Source organism: Vicugna pacos, chromosome 15 (genome assembly GCF_048564905.1).
Source record: "Vicugna pacos chromosome 15, VicPac4, whole genome shotgun sequence".
In the NCBI taxonomy this organism is placed as follows: domain Eukaryota; kingdom Metazoa; phylum Chordata; class Mammalia; order Artiodactyla; family Camelidae; genus Vicugna; species Vicugna pacos.
This window is the reverse complement of record NC_133001.1, coordinates 950,664-971,033: the sequence shown is the minus strand read 5'-3', so window position 1 is coordinate 971,033 and position 20,370 is coordinate 950,664. Positions and strand designations below refer to the sequence as shown.

Below are 20,370 nucleotides of genomic sequence, written 5' to 3'. Positions count from 1 at the left end.
CCTAGACCTTGTAATGTGCTCTAGCACATTACCTGCCATAGCATACATCATCTTCCCATTTGCATATCCTTCTCTATTAGATGAAGAACCCCATACAAAAGGCATCCTATGTCATTCAGTGATGATTCCTAAATATTAGCATAGCGACTGGCCTGCATTTAGTCAATGTTTGTTGCATACATGAATATAGGAACATATTAATTAATTGACTTAATTAATATGCATCTAGGTAGGTCAGTGTGATTCTAGGGGCCAAACTTGGGTGTGTGTAAATTGTCCTCACTAGATATCCAGAAAAAGGTGGGCCACTAAATATGGTAAAATCCATGCGTTAGGAAAGTGAGACAGCTGTGAGTGCCTGTTCTTTCCCTGATCAAAGATTACCTTAACGTAAGAGTTGGAAAACTTGTATATAAGGTAAACAGGGGTCCCAGTTTATTCTTGGTTTATACTTGTTTTCTTGGGTTACTTTTATTAAAAGCATTGTTCTGATTCTCAATAGTGGCACAGTTTGGACAAAAATCATATAGTCTCCCGATCACATATGACTGAGCTAAAAGCACAGGACATCTGCCTTAAAATACAGGAATAACGAAACTCATTGTGATGAGGACATAGTAACATGAAACTGATAAAAATGCTTCTTGGGAAGAAGGAGAAATAGACAAGGGATTCCACAAGTGAAAACTAAAAGTATAGAGAGAATAGTGATTTTGTTTAAAAGATCATAATCTTAAAGATATGATATGCATTACTTTTAGATTTAAAATGCTGGTCACTGTGCTGTACAACCGTTAAAGGAAAACAAAGGATGTTATGTTGCATTGAATGGTAATTTAATGAGTTAAAAACTAAATCACAAACATTTTAGTATTGTACTTATATTTTCATAGAACAAAGTGTTAAATTCTCTCACTTTCATTATCTAAAGAGAAGTACTTCTATAGCGTAACATCCAGACGAAAAGTAACCTTTTTTTTAAAATTGAAGAATTATGCTTAAATAGAATTACTGTGGCCTTATAGCCCCACTGGGGCCTCTCTGAATGAAAGAAATTTCTCTATGTAGGGGGAAAAAACCTCAGAAGATACTGATATGATTAGTCCTAGAAACATGCTATCTACTGCACACAGAAAAACAAAATCAACACAAAATTAAGATCAGAAAACAGAAAAGGCGAAGAAAATACAGCACAGAAAGAAATGAACCTTCTCAGGTGTGTATGTATATAAATTCCTAATTCTACATTTTGAGACCCTGGAGAAGAGGAAGAGTGTATTTTTTATATTTCCGTATTAATTCACTGAGTTTTTACAAAATCTCTTTTTTTCCTAAGTCATTTAAAAGAGACAGCTGTAAACTGGCAATAATGTGCTAGTGGGTCTGACATCGTTTTGTGGTTAAGAGCATGGACTTTAAATCCAGACGCTAGAACGGAAGTTGGGTTTCGTAAGAGGTCTTACTTCAGGCCATTGTTATGAATATTAAGTGAGTCATTGTAAAGTGCTTGAAGACACAAACATGTGCTATGGTTGCATGATAAGTATTATTGTTATGATTACTGTTATCATTACGGAGAAGAATGACCTAGGCTTTATCCTCAATTTGTCCTTGGGATAGTGGAGGAGATAGATAAACAGATACATCAGTCACAATGGATTAGAAGAATTTCAGAGGCATAAATATCTCTACATAGCATTTAGCAACAAACGCTCAACAAATGATACCTTGCTCACAGTATCGCTGATTTAGACCAAGGGTTGTGCTCAATTGTCTATTATTTTCTATCATTCGAGGAATTCTAATAAAGAGCAAGTAAAACGTTTCTCATTAGTTTCTCAGGATTCAGAGTTGCATTGGCACTTAATTTTTTTTAACCTCTGCTAATAAAAAGAGCCCCTTTCAGTTCATTAATTTTATAACCATGGTTTGATGGAGGAGCCCAAAGTAGGAGACATTGTCACTCATTCAATTCCAAATGTAATGCAAAACAAATGAGTACATTAGCAGTAAGAAGGCATTCAGTTTAAGCTTGTAATACAGTTTTTAATCACCTGGTAGTTTAGTTTCCTCAAAGAAGTGAAAATGAAAACAAAAATCGAGGCTCAAAATACAAGATGACAACTTACTAGTTCATTGGCTGTGATAGTAAAATGTTCGATTTCACTGTATGCATACACAACCTTGTTTGTCTGAACTGTCAAATTTCTGTGGTTTTATTCCTGAATAATACATCACATTTACATGGGATTCAATAATATGGTGATAATAATAATAACAGCAATAATAATGATATCCTCTAATGAGACGGCTATGTCTGCAGCAAGAAAGGGACACACAATTTTAAAATAAAACATGTTTGAAGCCCATTCATTATATTGCCATTGATGAAATTCATGTTCTAGGATCTCTGGATGTCTGGACACTTTCCACATGTCATATAATCAATTAGTCCTAGGGAAACCATATTTACATTATTTTCTCCATAACACTACTTTGATGTTTAAATCATAGTATTCACTATCGTACTTTATTGCAAATAGTTATCCTGTATTTATTTCAGACTATAAACTTCATGAAAGCAGGAAATTATCTATTATTTTCATGTATTAAATATCTAGTAAATCCCCCAATTCAGCCGGATTTATCTCTGTAATAACTTTAACACTGTATTTCTCCTTTGGACTCTTCCAGGCATCTCCCTTTGATTGACATGCAAACACCAGCAGGACAAAAATAGTTCTGATTTCCAGCCTCACTATCTGGATCCCTCTCTCCTTCTAGGATTCAGCAATTCCACATTTAACATGGGTTACTGAAAAGTTTTACCCACAGTATTATACAAAATACTTCAGAACGCTGTTGATAATGGCAGTGCATAAAGAGTCATTTATTAGTTTTGCCTGTACACATTGACAGAGGTCAATTTATATATCTGTACGTATTTTTAATTTATTTGTTTTCTTTTCATTTTGGAGATGTATTTCACATCTTAGGGACATAATCATAAATATATACCAAGAATCTAGTACATATACATAATCACAAAAAACTAATAAAACAGAGTTCATATCTAATGAATCCATATATTAGGATAATTAGGAACACAACCAGGGGGAGTATTGTATGTGATGAAATAGCCAATTTTGCCATTACTCTTACTAAAATAAAAACAGTTAATTTTGCTAATACTTATCAAAGTTAAGACTATTATTCTAAGAAAGTTTACCAATTTTAGTTTGAACTAAAGAATTGAGGCAAAAGTATAAACAAGGCCAACACCAGGAGTAGCTGAGTTAGATGATCTGGTAGAGAATATACCTTTGCTTTATCTTTATTAACACATGTATTTACTTACTTGTTTGTTTAAGCCATGTGAGTATGAAGATGTGATCTTAAAATCTAAGGATAGTGATTATATCTCCTTTCCCTGGTACTCATTCACATCACACTTTCAACAAATGTTCTCTTCTGCCCTCTCAACTCTAGTTACTTAATCTCATTAGCTTATTCACGGAAGAGTCAAATCTTATTGACTCCTTGTACACCAACCTGACTCCTGCACCTTCAACTTTCACGATCTCCACCAAAAGTCTTTATACTCTACTATTGTTATTTGTTTTTCCCAGTATGTGGATAAAAGCTTAGCTTACCAACAATTTACTTGAAACAGCTGTTGTTAACTTGCACAATTTTTAAATGAAAACTTTCAACTTCTAAGCAAATAAGTAAACAAATACATTTTTATTTAGACTCTTATCTCTAAGATAATAAAGAAAGACATAAAAATATATATTTTAAGTTGATAAATTTTAGTCTTCAATGTCATTCACACACATTTATTCACTCAAAGTGGAAAACACTGAGCAATAGCAGTAGACTTACTATGTACCAAGTACAGTATTGGACAGTGGGAATACAGGGAAGAGAATTACTGTAAACTTGGCTACTACACTTATGGACCCGTGAGTATAGCAGAGATGAAGTCACCATGAACTCTTCCTCATAAAAGTGGTTTCTACCCGAGGTTTATCTATTACCTAAACAACATTCCACTTCTGCAAAGTTTGAATAAAGAGGAGAGAGGAAAAGAAAAGTCTATGTACAGTCTTTAGTATTTTCAGAAAACAAGTACTCTCATTACAGTCTGTTATATTTGATTATACTACATGAAAAAGTCAGAAGTCTGAAAAAATATTATGCAAACTCTATAGGTTTTAGAATTGAATTATTTAACTTCTATCTTCTGAGACATTGTTTTTGGTAATACATTTCTGATTGTTATTTTACAGAATAAGTTATGTAGCCAGACACTGATAACATTTGCTAACCTCAAACCCAAGGATGTTCTGGGATTGCCATTACTTGGGTTATTTAGCCTCAGTAAGTTGCATTTTAGTGCTTAAAATAATGCTGATCTCACCACTACAATGTGTTTTTTGTTCCCATAAGTTCCTGCTCTGATAAAATTATACCACAGGGAGATTTATAATTGTTTGTCTCTTTAATGTAATTACCGTTAAGAACTGCCTTGTGTGGGACATTGAAAGGACAGTTTCAGAACACGTTGGCCTCAATGGTTAAACAGTCTGTGTAGTTAGTTACTTAAATACTCTTCATCACTCTGTATTTTGACTCAGGGCTGAAATTATACTAAGGCCGGTAGAACATGGTTAAAAATTACTGGACAAGAATTAGCAAAAAAATTAGAAATTTAAAAAATTAAAAATCTAGTTTAAGATACTGACGTCAAGTAAGTTTGTATATATATAACCAATTCTTAACATCATGAACCCTTAAAAACTAAAGTAGTTATAAAATATAGAAAATACAAAAACAAATTCTGCAGAAACACAATTGAAATAAAAATCTAACTTGCCTCTATTAGTTTGTGTTAAAGAATATACCTTAAAATAAGAAAGAATGCTGAAGAATCAAATGATATCTAACTAATAATGCAGGTTTAAAAAATACATTGAACTCTATACCCTGAAAAAACATACTCCCTTCAAATCCTCATCAAACATTTAAAAATGTTGTCTGTGTATTATTCTGCAGAGCAAATCTCAGTTTCAAAAATTACCAAATAATATAGGCCATGTACTTTGACCAATATTAAAAAATGCAATAAAAATAATGAAAGCAGAGAAAAAAATGAAAATACAAACAAAAACTAGAAAAAATTGATTAAAAATAATAGTGTCAAAATGGAAATTACCACTAAAATTGTTTAATATCTAGAAAAAATTTTAATATAAAGATTACATATCTAAACTTATGGATATTTAGTTTTTTCTTAAAGAATAAAGTTTTAACGTGTTTCAGTGCTACAGGGGAGAATAATATTGAATTAATCATCTACTTTAAGAATTTAGACATACTATTAAAACAAAAAAGTAGATTAGGAAATTAGGAAATGGAGAATGAGTAGAATAATAAATTTTTACGAAACAATCCTACATAAAAATAATATATTCTTTAAAACAGAAGACACGGAGAAGCCACACAATGCACTGAAATAAGAATAAGAAAAACACAACACACGCAGAGTGAGTGAAGGACTCAATGAGTACTCTGTAAAACCCTTGCAAATAATTTGAATTGTTAGATAAAATATAAAGTATAAATTTTTTAAATGTCATTATGTGATAGAAAACTTTAACAGTTAAATACCTTGGAAGAAACTGGTAAAACTGTCAGAGCAGTATCATTCATAGAAGCAATTAACATTTACTAAATGCCAAACATCCCAAATTCTGATTAAAGAGGTTTACGTAGCTTATCACATTTGCTTCAGATAGGGGTTCTGTGAGGAAATTGCATGATTTTTTCAAGTTGTACTGAAGGAAATGATATACTATATAATTTTTTTAAAATTAGAAAAAAGAGAAAACTTTCCCATTTATTTTGTAAATTAGCCAAGCTAGCGTTAGCACCAAATTTGTGAAACATAGAATGAAGAGTGAAAATTGCCAGTTAATTTAACTGAAAAACACCCATGCAAAAATCCATTAAGTATTAACTTATTAAATTCATCAGTGTACGCATATCTGTGTATTCCATGTAAATGAGACTCCTTTCTGGGTTACAGTTTCATTTCAAGGTTTGGCTGGCAAAGGATCTTTTTGAAGGTCACTTCATATTGGCAGAATTCATCTCCCTTGGACTGTTGGACTAAAGGCCCCAGCTTTTCCCTGGCTATCACCTTCAGGTCACACTCAGTTCCTTGCTACATGGGCCTCAACGGAGAAGGCTGCATATAAAAATTTGTTTTATCAAAGCAAGCAAGAGAGAGGGTCTTCTAATAAGGTAGAAATTATAATGTTATGAAGCATAATCATGGAAATGCCATTACATCACCTGTGAAATATTCTATTGGTTAGAAGCAACTTGTAGGTAACACCCACGAATTACAACAGAACATAAACACCAGAAGATGGAGCTCATTGGAGGATACATTGTATCCCTTCCCACAAGAGTTGAAAAACAGCATTTAATGTTTATGGGTTAAAATACTAAATATTTTAGAGTATCAATTCTATTGCCAATCAATTCCCAAGTTGCCAATATTTTGGACTTAATTTCAAATAAAATAACTTTTTTCTTTTTTATTGGAAATAGATAAAATTATACTAAAGTTGTCTGAAAATTAAGCATGTAAAAAGAATTAGAACATAGTCAGGATGAAAGCAAATAATAGAGTAAAAAAGACCTACCAGTTACTAAAACATTTAGTATTATTGACAAAAAAAAAAAAAGTGTCACTAGAGAAAAAATGGAATCTGAAAACAGTCCCAAATATATGCCAGGTATTACTACATGATTAAGAAAACATTTTAATAGCAATATGAATTCCAAGTGACTAAAAGAATCTATAGTGAAAATATGATGGGGAAACTAAGCTGTTGAAGAATGTCTTGTTAAGTAATTTTATGTACACAATTAGATTAGTATTCACAGTCCTTAGTTTTGGTTCTCGAAGGACTCAAAGGAAACATTTGTTGGGAAAGTGTACATTTTTTTCTTCTCAGTTCTTAAGAAAACACTCAGCACTTTACTTGCAATATTGCCTGCTGGACTGTTTATTCATAGCTTTGTGTTGACCAGCAGGTATATGATTAAAGTGCGTTTTTTTCCCCAGAAGAATATTGTAGTTTCTGAATGAGACTTGTTATAGTTCTAGAGAGAGTCCAAAGTAGTGATCACAATTTATATTGCCTGACAGAATTTTGATGAATTTCTCTCTAGCTAGAAGAAAAATATTTACCTAACTTCTACTTGGGCATGAGATAACACTATTAGGGAAACTGAACTTCAGATGACCGTGAAGTTTAAATTACTGACCAATAAAATACAACTCTTCATTTTACCTCAGTTTGGAAAATCGAAGCGTCTTTTGAGAAATTGACTCCATTTCTATCATTTTATTATGGTCGATCCCTATTCTCTTCCCATTTATAAATAAATCGATAGGAATTTGAGAGGTTAGAAACCAGGTGCCTCATGGCACAGGGCAGGCTGAGCTCTCAGCTGATACCTTGGGCCCTGGTCTGATGTCAGCTGGGTGGCTCTGCCCTTTGCACACAGGGATGGAATCCCGGTCCAGCCGGGGGCCTCCGCTATCAGCTTGGTGGTTAGAGCCTCCAAACCTCTTTGGTCCTCTGCCCACAGATCCATCCCCTGGCTCTTCCAAGGTGAGCCTCTGTCAGAGAAATAAAATAAGTGTCTAATCGACGTCTCAGGAAACCCCTCAAGAGGCATAAAAGGGATCAATCACCTAGATTTTATTAGGCTTTTTTATTTCTCATAATGGTAAAAAGCTATTCACTTTGATGGTTCAGAAAAACAAAATGAAGGTGTTTTTCAGGCATTCTGCCCATCTGCTCGTGGATTAGCCAATCCAGGAAATGATTGAGGAACTGGGGAAGTGGACTCGGGGATAGTCATTTTGTTAATGAAGTAATTAATTGCTGTCTTGATATTCCAACTTCTTAAAGGAATTTAATTAGCTTATAAAAATACACAGGAAAATATTTTAAATGGAGAAAGTAAACATATTAATTGTCAAATACCCCAAACTTCGAGATTTAATGAAAATAAAGGAAAAAGAAGACTGGGGTTTTCCAATGGAGGAAGGCATTAAGCTCCCAAGACAATCACCAACATTTCTGTGGAATCATGAACTTGGATCCCGAAACTTTTGTTAAAACGGAAAACAGTTAACTTACAATAAGTGAACGTATTTACACACATGACTGTCAAAATCTGTTGGTGTCCAATGGTATCATCTTAAAAAGATATCTTCATATACTTAAACCTTAATTTTAAATTTAAAAAAATAAGAACTTATCTCAAATAAATAGATAGATGAGGCAATCAGGCCAAGGGGACGATAACGTTAGAAAATAAGAGAAATCTGGGAGTCAAGTGTGCAGATGAACCCTTTGTAGATGGAAGTCTCCAGTTTCACCGTGAGTTTTCCAGCATTCAGCCCAAGGAAAAACACATGATAAGCTGAATATTTCTTGAAGTTCATTAGATTAAAACCAGATCATTCTCAAGGGAGGCAGGGAGGCAGATAGGTTCAGCTGTTTAATGTGAAGACTTTTATGCCTGAACTGACTGAATGGCCTTTGTTCCTAATTGTATAGAGGTGATGAAACAATTCAGTAAACTTAGTCAAGTATGAAAATAATTATCCAGCCAACTGGTGGTCAGTGGATTTGGGTATATGGTTTTCTCCCTGCTTTTTTCCCTGGCAATATTAGTAACATTAATCCCCTGCCTCTAAATGGAATCTGGTGACAAGGAAAAGCCTCTGGGAAAAGGAAAATAAACTATTCAAATAAAAAATGTTATTAGAACTAACACTGAAAGCTTAAAAACCAAGAAGTTTGAGTTCAGTTTCTGGCTCTGAATTGTTTGCTATGCCATCCTGGGCATGTTACTTAACCTCTCTGAGGCTTTGCTTCATCCTCTGTAAAACGGTAACTATAATAGTACCTACCTCACAGAGCTGCTATGAGGATTAAATAATGTGTATAAAACATTTAACAGTATGTCTGTAATAAGCACTCAGTAAACATCAGGCTATGATCCGCTACACAAACTCATTAAATCCTCACCATAACCCTGTTAATTAAGAGCGCATTTATTATTACTTTATTCTGTGGACTGCAGAAACATTTGGTGAAGAGAAGGGTTACCTAAGTGATCTAAATAAATGAGCTTCTCTGAAGGCCCTGTGATTCTAACACTACAGATTTCTTCCTTTGCATCAGTTTTTTTTTTTAATGTGAATAATAACCCACAATTAGTAGCACATTGGTAGTTTTTATTTTGCTGGAGAGGGGTATGTGGGATGCTCACCATAGTCCGTAATACATAACTAGAATGTAGTCATCTTGTTTTGCTTTCATTATATTTTTTTTTAGTTAACTCCTATTAATGACAAGGTTACCAGTTGTTCATTTACAGAGGTGTTTTGCAATTTCTTTTTTCAGTAAATGTACTTGAGTTTTAGAGTTTGTTGACTTAAAGAACATTAAGATTGAAAAATACATTTGGTGGATGGATATGGCAAAAATCAATGGCCATGTCTGGGTAGCCTCATTTTAGAAACTGCTACTTTGTAAGGTAAAATATGTCTTGCAAGGCCATCTCTTAATGGTTGCTGCTTAAAATTCCGGTGTCTTCTCAACATTCCCTATACTCTAGTCACATAGAAGTACTTGCTATTTCCCCATTTGAGGCTCTTTTTTTTTTGGTCTCTATAAACTAGTTCTACTTACTGGAATGTTCTTCTCTTCCTTACCAGCTTAACAAGTGAATTCCTTCAAGACGACACTGTAAAACCTTTCCAGACACCACTGGTGACAGCCACCTTCAATCATTCTCACCAAACGAAGCAGGGAGAATTCCCCATTCATTTGTGCTTCTCAGTCTGAGGACAACCTCACCAGAGTATGGTGTCTTCTATGGTATGTGTGTGCTTATGAACAATGTATAGTCACATTGTTAAGTACAGAGTTTTATAAGTACTTATATCATCAAGTTTGTAGCTGTGTTATTCAAGTCTTCCGTATCTTTTATAATTTGTGTACTTTGAATCTACTAGTATATAAAAATCTACAATTATTATGAAGAGTCTGTAAATTTCTCCTTATGATTTGACATGTTTGATTTCTGTGTTTTCATAGCATACTATCTGGTGCCTACAGGTTCACAATTATGGCATCTTTTTGGTTGATCGTGACCATATCCTGTGAGCCTCTGTTTCTAGCGGGTAGCTAGATGCTGAATCAAGGGCAGAATTTGATCAAAACTAGCCCCCCACTAGGGGTGCAGAGAGCCTTATGCTCAAGAAGAAAGAGAGTGAGTCTGCTGGTGACAGGGCTCGGTCCCGTTTAGAAGTTGTAGCCTAGAATCCAGGGCCACCCAGCTTTCCAAGGGCCTATGGAGACTGCAGAACCAAATAAGAAAGTAATGGCTTCCTAATATGTAAAGATAAACAGTAAAACCAGAATTTATAAGCATTTATTATCTTCAATGATAGTCAAATTTAAAATTTATAAAATATCATTATAAATTGAAAACAATCTATATAGTAGATTTTCTTACTTTACCAGAATTCCCAGGGATAAACAATGATTTGCCAAAATACCACGGCAAATTGTAAATTAAATGTTTTCAAAATAATAAGTAATTTAATAAGGAAAGTTATATTTTAAAATTTTAGTATCTTGGGAACAAAGGGAGGTGGAAAAGTACATGGGATTATGAGAGTCTTAAAATGGCTTGAGTTAAGAGGATCTCAGAGGCGTCTTGAAGGAAATGCATTTAAGTGGAGCCCTAAAGAATGGGAGTTTTTTTTTATATAAACATTTTTTTTATTGAGTTACAGTCAGTTTAAAATGTTGTGTCAAATTTCAGGGTAGAGCACAATTTTTCAGTTATACATGAACATACATACATTCATTGTCACAAGAATGGGAGTTTTTAACAAGAGCAGTTGAATAGGCAGAGGGCATTTTGCACAGAGATAACAGGAACAATGCTGAGGCCAAAATGTGCACTAAGATTTGAAGGACAGAGAGGAATTTGGTCGGGGAGAGGGAATTGGGGCTGAAACTCTCAAACCCTGAAAGGTCTCGAATGCCTTGACTGGAGGTTGGAAATTCACTATTTGAAATATGAGCAACAAAGGACAGCTCCAGACCTGGAGATGCCGCTCAGCATCATTACTCACTAGAGACGTGCTCTACGGTTTCTCTTCCCAAACTGAATTTGTTTTCATTTTGGTCTGGGCCATCTGGCTGCTGACAAGGCATACAGCAGTGAAGAAGAAAGAGCCCAAGAGGCCAGAATGTGCAACTGCTCCCCACTCCCCTCCCCACCCGGGCTGCCCCCCCCCTCCACCGCCGCCTCACCCCTGTACATCCATCCATTAACACACAATTAATCCCCTGGCTCTTTTAAAGCCTGGACCTCCCACCTCTCCCGCCCCTTAGCAATTAAAGCCCTGCCAGTTAAAAGGCCAGAGAGAACAGGTGTGTTTCACACTCGGTTTCACTTTCCTGCAAGGTGCCAGACGGGCAGCCCCAGAGACCACAGACGTCTTTGTTCACTTAACAGCATTGGTTGGTAGCCAGACAGTCTCTCTGCCTGTTGGTAACTTCAGGTGCGATCAGGAAGGGCAGGGAACCTCCTTGCTCCTGCTAATTCCTCTACTTCAAGGCTTGGCATATTGGGAGAAGACCTACCAGGGAAGATGGTGTCCTGAAGGCACTGCTCTGCACTGGGAATCCATTCATTCATTCATTCAGTCTGTTAGTCAGTCAATCAACACCATTCACTGAGCCGGGAGGAGCAGTCACTCTGCTACTGTGTGAGAGATTCAAAGTGGGTAAAAAGTAGTCTTGCTTTGTGAGAGATTCGGTCTAGTAGCAAAGATGCAAACATAATTTCATATAATTTAGGAAGTGTAGCAATAAAGATATGGAATTTATATAAAGTGTTCTAAACTTATATATAAATTTATATAATTCTTAACAGAGTGTACTGTTCTACACCCTGGACATATATTAACTCATTTAATCCATGTAACAACCTTATTAGAGGATTAGATATACTACTATCCCTATTGTACAAATGTGAAAACAGAGGTATTAAAAGTTAAAGTAAATTTCCCAAGTTCACCCAACTTGCCAATGGTTCTGAGATACTGAATGATAGAACCGAGTTTTGGATCAGGCAACCTGCCTCCAGGGTTCAAGGTCTTAGCTGGACGGAGGCCCATGAGAAACATATTTTGGAAATTAATTCTCTGGAGCCTAGACCTCAGGTAGCCACAAGTGTCCCTTAGCCCAACCCCAGATGATCATCATTCACCAAAAGTAAATCTTTAAAGGCCCAAGTCAGGGCTGTCCTTGCTGCAGAGGTGAGTAGGAGCTGTGATCCATCCCGGCTCTGATCAAGCCTCAGCCACACCAGCCAGGGGAGAAGAAGCCTTTTAGCAACTGTTTGCCTTCCAAGGGGCACCATTTCGAGTTCATACAAAGACACTGTATGGGCTACCCCTGTGCTGTGTGCAGACATGCCTTCTATAGAAAGCTCAGGACATGACCAAAAGCTTCTCTCAGGAGTTCAGATAATAAACCAATGGTTCCTAACGACTTCTCTAGCCTAAGCCAACCTCCTCCCCTTGGCCAGCTAATCCCAGCCTCATTACCGAGTTTGATGTCATTGTTCATCTGGCAGAAGAGCAATGCCCCAAACCAAGATGAATGGCTAAGCTCTAAGGAAGGAGGCTTTGTCAGGTGTCACCATCGGCTGACACCTGGGGAGGCAGCACTGCACCCCTGAGGAAGGATAACTGAGGGCACCCAAGTGAGGTGGGAAGGCCTCCTTGGGAAATGCAAAGGGGACAAGGGATCTAAGAGATGGTAGTTGTCTCCCCATGATTCTTCGAGGTTGTAAGCAGCAAAGTGTGGGAGAGTAAGAAGACCTCGGCCCCCCCCAGACCCAGCCGTGGTCTGTTGAGGCTGCTGCGATGCAGCACCACAGCCTGCACAGTGCACAAACAGCAGACATTCACGTCTCACAGTCTGGAGGCTGGGAGGTCGAAGATCAAGACACTGGCAGATTTAGTGTCCAGTGAGAGCCTGATTCATAGTCCACTGGCAGCCGTCTTCTCTGTGTCCTCACGTGGTGGAAGGGGCAAGGGAGCTCTCTGGGGCCTCTTCTGCAAGGGCACTAATGCCATTCATGAGGGCTCCACCCTTGTGACCTAGTCACCCCTCTCCTAAAACTCTCACGTGAGGAGTGGGCTTCAACATAGGAAATCTGCAGGGAGAGGGGGGGACACCAACATTCAGTTTATAGCAGACCCAAAGTCTGTTTTTAATACAAATATCATGTAGCTTATCCTTTATTACCTTGAACTGAAATGTATAGCTAATATAACCACCATCATACATAATTTTTAAAAAATCAATATAAAAATCAATGTAGTATAAAATAAATAAAAGGAACATAATTTACAACAAAGCAATGTGTATTTCAGTCACAAATGCTTAGGCATGACCACACCAAGATGTAGCGATGACTGTCAGGTGCTAGGTCTTTACAAAGAAGCACTATGAATGCACGATCACAAATGCTGACAAATTGAGCTGAGCTGTGATGACGACTTGTATGCCATGAGGGCTGTTGCCATAGATGACATAATTTTTGGTGAACAATTCTTGTTAAAGTTTCCAAAAAGTCAAGGTACAACCATCCCTTGCTTGGTATGATTGTTCTATTGCTGGGACAATGAGCATGTATTAAAATGATGCCAAAAGTGCTCTGTATTTATGGGTACAATTGAGTTAGTTTGGGGATTCATAAGTAGAAAGACACTTTTCACCTACTTGTAAGTCTGGAGTGAATTTGTGTGGGACTGTCCTATGCCAGAGATATTTCCTCCAACATTATGACAACTAAAGATACCTCACATGTGTCCAAAATCCTCCTAGGGCTGGAAACACCCTGGCACTGAAACAATGGTGTCAATTTTACTGTGGAAACCAAATAAACTTACAAGAGATCAATACACATGAATTCATTTATTCATTCAACAAACATTTAGAAAATACTTGTTTTGACTAATGAAGTTATTCATTTATTTAACAAATATTTATTGAGTGTATGTGAAGAGCTAAAGGTTGTATCAAGGTGTATATGGTTTGGTCCTTCCTCTCAAGGACCTTATAGTCTAATATTCAAGGTAAATTCAAATGTAAGAATAACATTGGGGCAGAATAAGAAATACATGTTCGGTTTCTGCGTGCCTTGCTGCTTTCCTGTCAAGCATCTCCTAAAACCCTTGGAATCTCCTCTGTGATAAGTGTCTTTCTTGTATGCTAATGAGATGACAGGTGGCTGGAGGCTCCAGGACAGCCTCACAGTGGGGGCTGGTTACTAGAGGAACTAGCTAGTGATTAGACGGTTGGAATTTTCAGCTCTACCCACTGATCTTGAGGGAGGGGGAAAGGGCTGAAGACTGAGTTCAAGCACCAACTGTCAATGATTTAATCAAGTATTCCCAACCTGATGGAACTTCCATAAAAACCCTACACAATGCAATTTAGAGAGCTTCCCGGTTGGGGAACACGTGGAGATGCTGAGAGGGTGGCGCGCCCTGAGAAGGCACGGAAGCTCAGTGCCCCTTGCCTACACCTCGCCCTGTGCATCTCTCCCATCTGGTTGTTTCTGAGTTGTATCCTCTTCTAATAAACTGGTACTCTGGTAAATTTTTTTCCTGAGTTTTGAGAGCCATTTTAGCAAATTATCAAACCCTAAGGAAAAGGTTGTGGAAGCCCTGGATCGATGGCTGGCTGGTCAGAAGCACAGGTGACAGCATGGACTTACGAGAGGTGTCTGAAGCCTTGTGGGACCAAGTGCTTCCCCTGTGGGGTCTGTGCCCTCTGGGCAGTAAGCGGCAGTTAAACGTATGACACCAAGAGCCGGAGAGTTGCTTGGTGTGGAAAAGCCCGTACGTAGTGTCAGCAGTGCTGTGAGGAGGGGAGCAGAGAAGGAACAGTAGTTTACTTAAACATTGGAACACAGCCATGCCCAGCTTTGTTACGCTGCTTTTACTGCACTTCATAGATACTGCGTTTTCTGCAAATTGAAGATCCGTGACAACCCTGCGTTGAACAAATCTATAGCTGCCATTTTTCCAATAGCATTATTTTTAAATTAAGTTTGTTTTCTTAGACTACTGCACACTTAATACAGTATAGTATAAATATAACTTTTGTATGCACTGGGAAACCAAAGAATTCATGTGGATCATTTTACTGTGATACTCACTTTATTTCAGTGGCCTGGAACCGAACATGGAGTATCTCTGAGGTTTGCTGTAATAAATTGCTGTGGAAAATAAAGAGTGAAAAAAAGCACAAGTAGATAAAGATGTATTTGATTTGTACTTACTTGCATGGAAAAAATGAGATCCTAGTTTCCAATGTCCAAGGTTCCTCAACTCTCCCACTGCGTCCCAAGGAAGGAGATTTCTAGTACTTGGTCACGTGTACAGCGCTTACACCACACACACACACACACACACACACACACACACATGTATACTCACAGATCGTTTATACACTGAGGGCTTCCACAGTCCTGTGTCGAGAGGAAGTTAAAACAAGAGCCTCCAGGCTATGAAGTTGTGACCCAGCTGCCCTGGAGGGGACAGGAAAGCAGAAACACAACTGGCTCAGAAGGAAAAAAAGTATTTCTGTCTCGCTTGCATCTTGGGAGGTGTGGGACAGAAGATGGTAAAGGAGGAGCATGGGCTCATAGTAGAAGTAAAGTTTCAGCGCCCCCCCCCACAAGAGGGCTTTCCAGCTGTCTCCTCCGCTCCCGGGTGGGAACAACAATTCTTTTCTTGTCACACGACATTTAGGGCTGTGTCTAGATGCTTCATTACACTTATTTTCTCATCAGTCTGGATGGAATTACACCTCCTACCAAATTACGAGTCCTTTGGAGGCAGGGGCTCTGTTTTGTTTTTTCATTGTTTTAATCCCAGAACTTTGTTGAGAACGTGGAAGGAGCAGAGCAGGTACCCAACAGAGTTTTGTTGAATGAATAGAAGGAAGGGAAGAGGGGAGAGAGCAGGGAGGAGACGGAGTAGCTGGTCTGTCTCAGCCCCTTAGGTATCCCAATGGGCAGAAACAGCAGCCTGGCCAGTGAGCCAGAGGCAAGAAGAAAGAAGGAATGACCGATAGATGACAGATGGACAGATACACAGATGGATAGGTAGGTAACAGGTAAGTAGACAGATGACAGATAGATAGATAGAAAATAGACCATAGGTGGATAGATAGATAATCTATAAATAGATAATAGGTAGGTAAATAGATCTGTAGATAGATAATAGATAGACACGATATGGCCCATTCATTTGCTGTTGTTTGAGATTCTCTCAGTAGTGAATGTCTCTCACTCTTCAGTTAAAACTAAAAGGGTTAAAAATGCAAATTCCTGAATGAAACACACACCGATGTGACTGAGTTTTAGGCAAAGTATAAATGATGATATTAGATTCTTTCTTACTTTGGAAGGTTAAGGAGCAGTCTGTTTGGTGGGAGAGGAAGCCTCTGAAGAGGAAAATGCTCTTAAAAAGGGACCCAGGCCCCGAGGGCCTCACTCTCCAAGTTTGCCTCCTGTGCCCACAGTGCTGGCTGCCAGCACGGCTGGTCGTGCTGTGCCCCCCCGGGGGCCCCTGCACCATGCCCACCTCTGCAGGCTTCTGCTCCTGGGAGATAATAAACTGTTCACGAGGCATTCTAAAGCAGTTGCTTAAAAATACAGCGTTGTGTGACTCTGGGAAGGCTGCATCAACCCCAGCATGGAGGAATCTTGAGATAAGCTTTCCATTTTACTGAGCACAGCTCAGGTGCTTCCTAGAATATTGTATCTGAGCCCTGTAATTACAGAGGGAAGAGGAAGACTGGGAGAGGTTCCGAGAAGAATTGTAAGGATATTAAAGGGTAGGAAACAATAATGCTTATGGGGGGAAAAATTGAAAGAACTGGGATTATTTAGACTGAAGGACAGAGGGCCAAGGAGCAGAGTACCAATAATCTTCAAACACACTCATCTTGGTGTCAGAGAACCAGGCTAATTCCTCCCTGATAAAATGCCCTTTCGGGGCCCAGCTGCTCTTTCTGTATGGACTTGTTAGCAAAAGAAGACAGAATTCAGCAAAAGGGAAGAGCTGAGTGGTCAGGCTGTCACAAGATGTGTGACTGGCCTGGATCTCAGTCATGTGCCCTGGGCAGGACCTAGGGAGCCAGGGTAAGCATGAAGCCCAGGTGGGGGTGCAAGTCTTTCTCGACAGTGTAAACTCATGATGTTGGATGCCCACAGTGTCAGTGAAAACCTTAGTGTGGGCCTAAGAAATCTGCCTCTGCAACTAGGTTTATTTATCCATTAAAGTTTATTTATTTTCCCATTGTGAGAATAATACACACTTTCTTTAAGGAAACCAGTTGCTTCCTAAATAAAAGCAAGTCCAGAGTTGCCAATGAGAGGAGACCTCTGTGTGTGTGTGTGTGTGTGTGTGTGTGTGTGAGATGTGGAGGAGGCAGGGGCAATAGGGGGTCAGAGGGTGGCCAGGACTAAGAAGGGAAACTTAACGTACAGCCACACAATGCAGGTTTACAAATACTTAGCTTCCCGACTTCAGCCTGGGGATGCTCTCCTGCAACTATCCCATTTCAGCTCTCGGAGAGAAGCTGCCAGCTCCGGTGATAACACCAAGCCTCCATCCTACCTGGTGGCACTGAATGGAGAATCTCAGGATGGAGTCAGCCATCCATCCCTTCCCAAATCTCCTCAATTCTCCTACCATTTCCAACTTTAGAGGACCAGAAATCCATTCTATCAAGGAAGTGGACAAATATCAAAAAACTGTTGAGGAATAAAAATGGGGAAACCTTTCCCAGTCCGTCATACAAAGACATTCATGATGCCATATGTGTATAAGATCTTGCTACTTTTTTCCTCCTATTTCAGTTAAGTTTGATTACAAAGGTTGGTACAATGTGGAACCCATCTTTATAAATACGTATGTATATGCATACTTTCATTAAAAAGACTGGAAGGAAGTAAACCAAAATACAACTTGGTTATCTCTAGAAGTAGGGTTATAAATTATTTTATTTTTGATGCTGTCATGATTTGTATTCTCCACAATTACTGTATTTCACTTTCATAAAAGGAAGAAATACATTATTGTGCAAAAATAGCACAACACTTTCCCATATTATTATGAAAGCTGTGACCACACCATTTCTAATGGCTATTTGGTCAAGGGGGTGGTCAATGTTTCACTTAACTAGTCCTCCCCACACTGCTGAAGTTTGATAATGTCAAGTAAAAGGACATATTCTCAATAGGGTCATTTCCTTAAGATAGAGCCCCAGAGGCGAAGTTACCAAGTTAAGTGGTTTGAATACTGCTAAATTCCCAGTGAATTTTGACAGCCGAAGTGAACGACTAGCAGGCTCTGCTTCTGATTCCCATTGTTTAAGCTCTTACATATATATTTTTATTTCCTGCTGGTTTTCGGGCTCACATGCTTTCATTGTCCCTGCCTTCCTGTGCTATTGATTCCCCGTGGTCCTTCCTGTCCCATTTCTCTCCCTCATTCCCTTGCGGATGCCTCAAGGCACCCGGTGTTATCGTTTTTCCGCAGGCGTCTCCCTTCTCGCTCCTGCCAATGAGACGACACTATTATTAGCTTCCAAACGTCCATTTCCATCTTCTTGAAATTTAGGACACAAGAAAGAATTAACAAGCATGTGAAAGTGGCAGGACCATGGCATCTGCCCTGAGGGGTTGTCACAAACAATAAATGCTTACTCTGCTAACACCATGAATAGCCTTGAAAAAGTTAATAAACCCAAGGTCATTTACACACTTTTGGTGATATCTCTTTGATGCCTTGAATACAGCATATTGTCTCCATGCCTATCCAGATTGGCAGCCATAAAAGACGGGGAGTTATTTTTAAGTTTCTGCATTGCATGTGATTTACAGACAGACTTCTTACAGACGATTGTAGATGTAAAGACGCTACTCTTCGCCTTCACTTGTTGCCTGAAAAAATCAGCCAAATGGTGCCAACATAAATGTAGACATTAGGACCCTGACTCAGATTCCCCACTGCTGAAAGTTCGTGATCTAAGACAGGGGGTCCCTGGCTTTTTCAGAGTTGTACTGTTCATTTTATGTAATAAGCCCCATTCTTTGCTCTTCCCATCTTACGAACTATTTATGGTTTTATTACTTTTGTCACGTTCAGAGATTTCACAGCTATCAAAGACTTTTTAAAAAATTGAAGTGAAATTCATATGACATGAAATTAGCCATCTTAAAAAGAACAATTCGGTGACATTTAGTGCCTTCACAGTATCATGCAACCAGCACCCTTATCTAGTTCCAAACATTTTCATCACCCCAAAGGAAACCCTGGACCCACTAAGCCATTATTCTGCCTTATCCCCTATCCCAAGCTCTAGGTACTTACCAATCTGCTTTCTGTCTCTATGGATCTGCCTATTCTGGGTAATTCATATAAATGGAATCACACAATATGTGACCTTTCTGCCATGTTTCTTTCACTTAACATAACGTTTTTGAGGTTCATCCATCTTGTAGTATGTAACAGTACTTCATTCCTTTTTTATGGTTGAATAAAATTCCATTGTGTGCACATACCACAATTTGTTTATCCACTGTATGCATGTACCCTTATTTACTATTAAGGGATGAACAGCCCTAGTACCCCTTGATAGACATTCAGTTACTTACACTTTTCGCCTGCTGTGAATAATGCTAAGGACATGTGTATACCTAGGAGTGGAATTGCTGGGCCATACGGTAATTCTCTGTTTAACTTTTTGAGAGACTGCCGAACTGTTTTCCATAGGAGCAGAACTATTTTACATTTCCACTGGCAATACACAAGGGTTCCAATTTCTGCACATTCTCACACGTGTTTTCCTTTTTAAACTTATTATTATAGCCAACCCAGTTGGTATGAATTGGTATCTCACTGTAGTTTTGATTTGCATTTCCCTAATAACTAATCACATTGAGCATCTTTTCATGTGCTTCGTAGCCATGTGCTTTGCAAAAATGGCTATTCAAGTCCTTTGTTTTTGAACTGGACTATTTATTTATTATTGAGAATATTCTTTACATATTCTACATATACTAAACCCTTATCAAATATGTGATTTGTAAATATTTTCTCCCATTCTGTAGGTGTATTTTCGCTTTCTTGATAATATCCTTTGGTGCACAAAATTT

General features: G+C 38.2%; 1 protein-coding gene across 1 annotated transcript in view; it reads left to right on the top strand.

Moving 5' to 3' along the window:
• LOC116277446 (synaptosomal-associated protein 47-like) overlaps positions 1-20,370 on the top strand; it is a 160,125-nt gene that overhangs the window by 123,973 nt on the left and 15,782 nt on the right. The gene's annotated exons all lie outside the window — the stretch shown is intronic.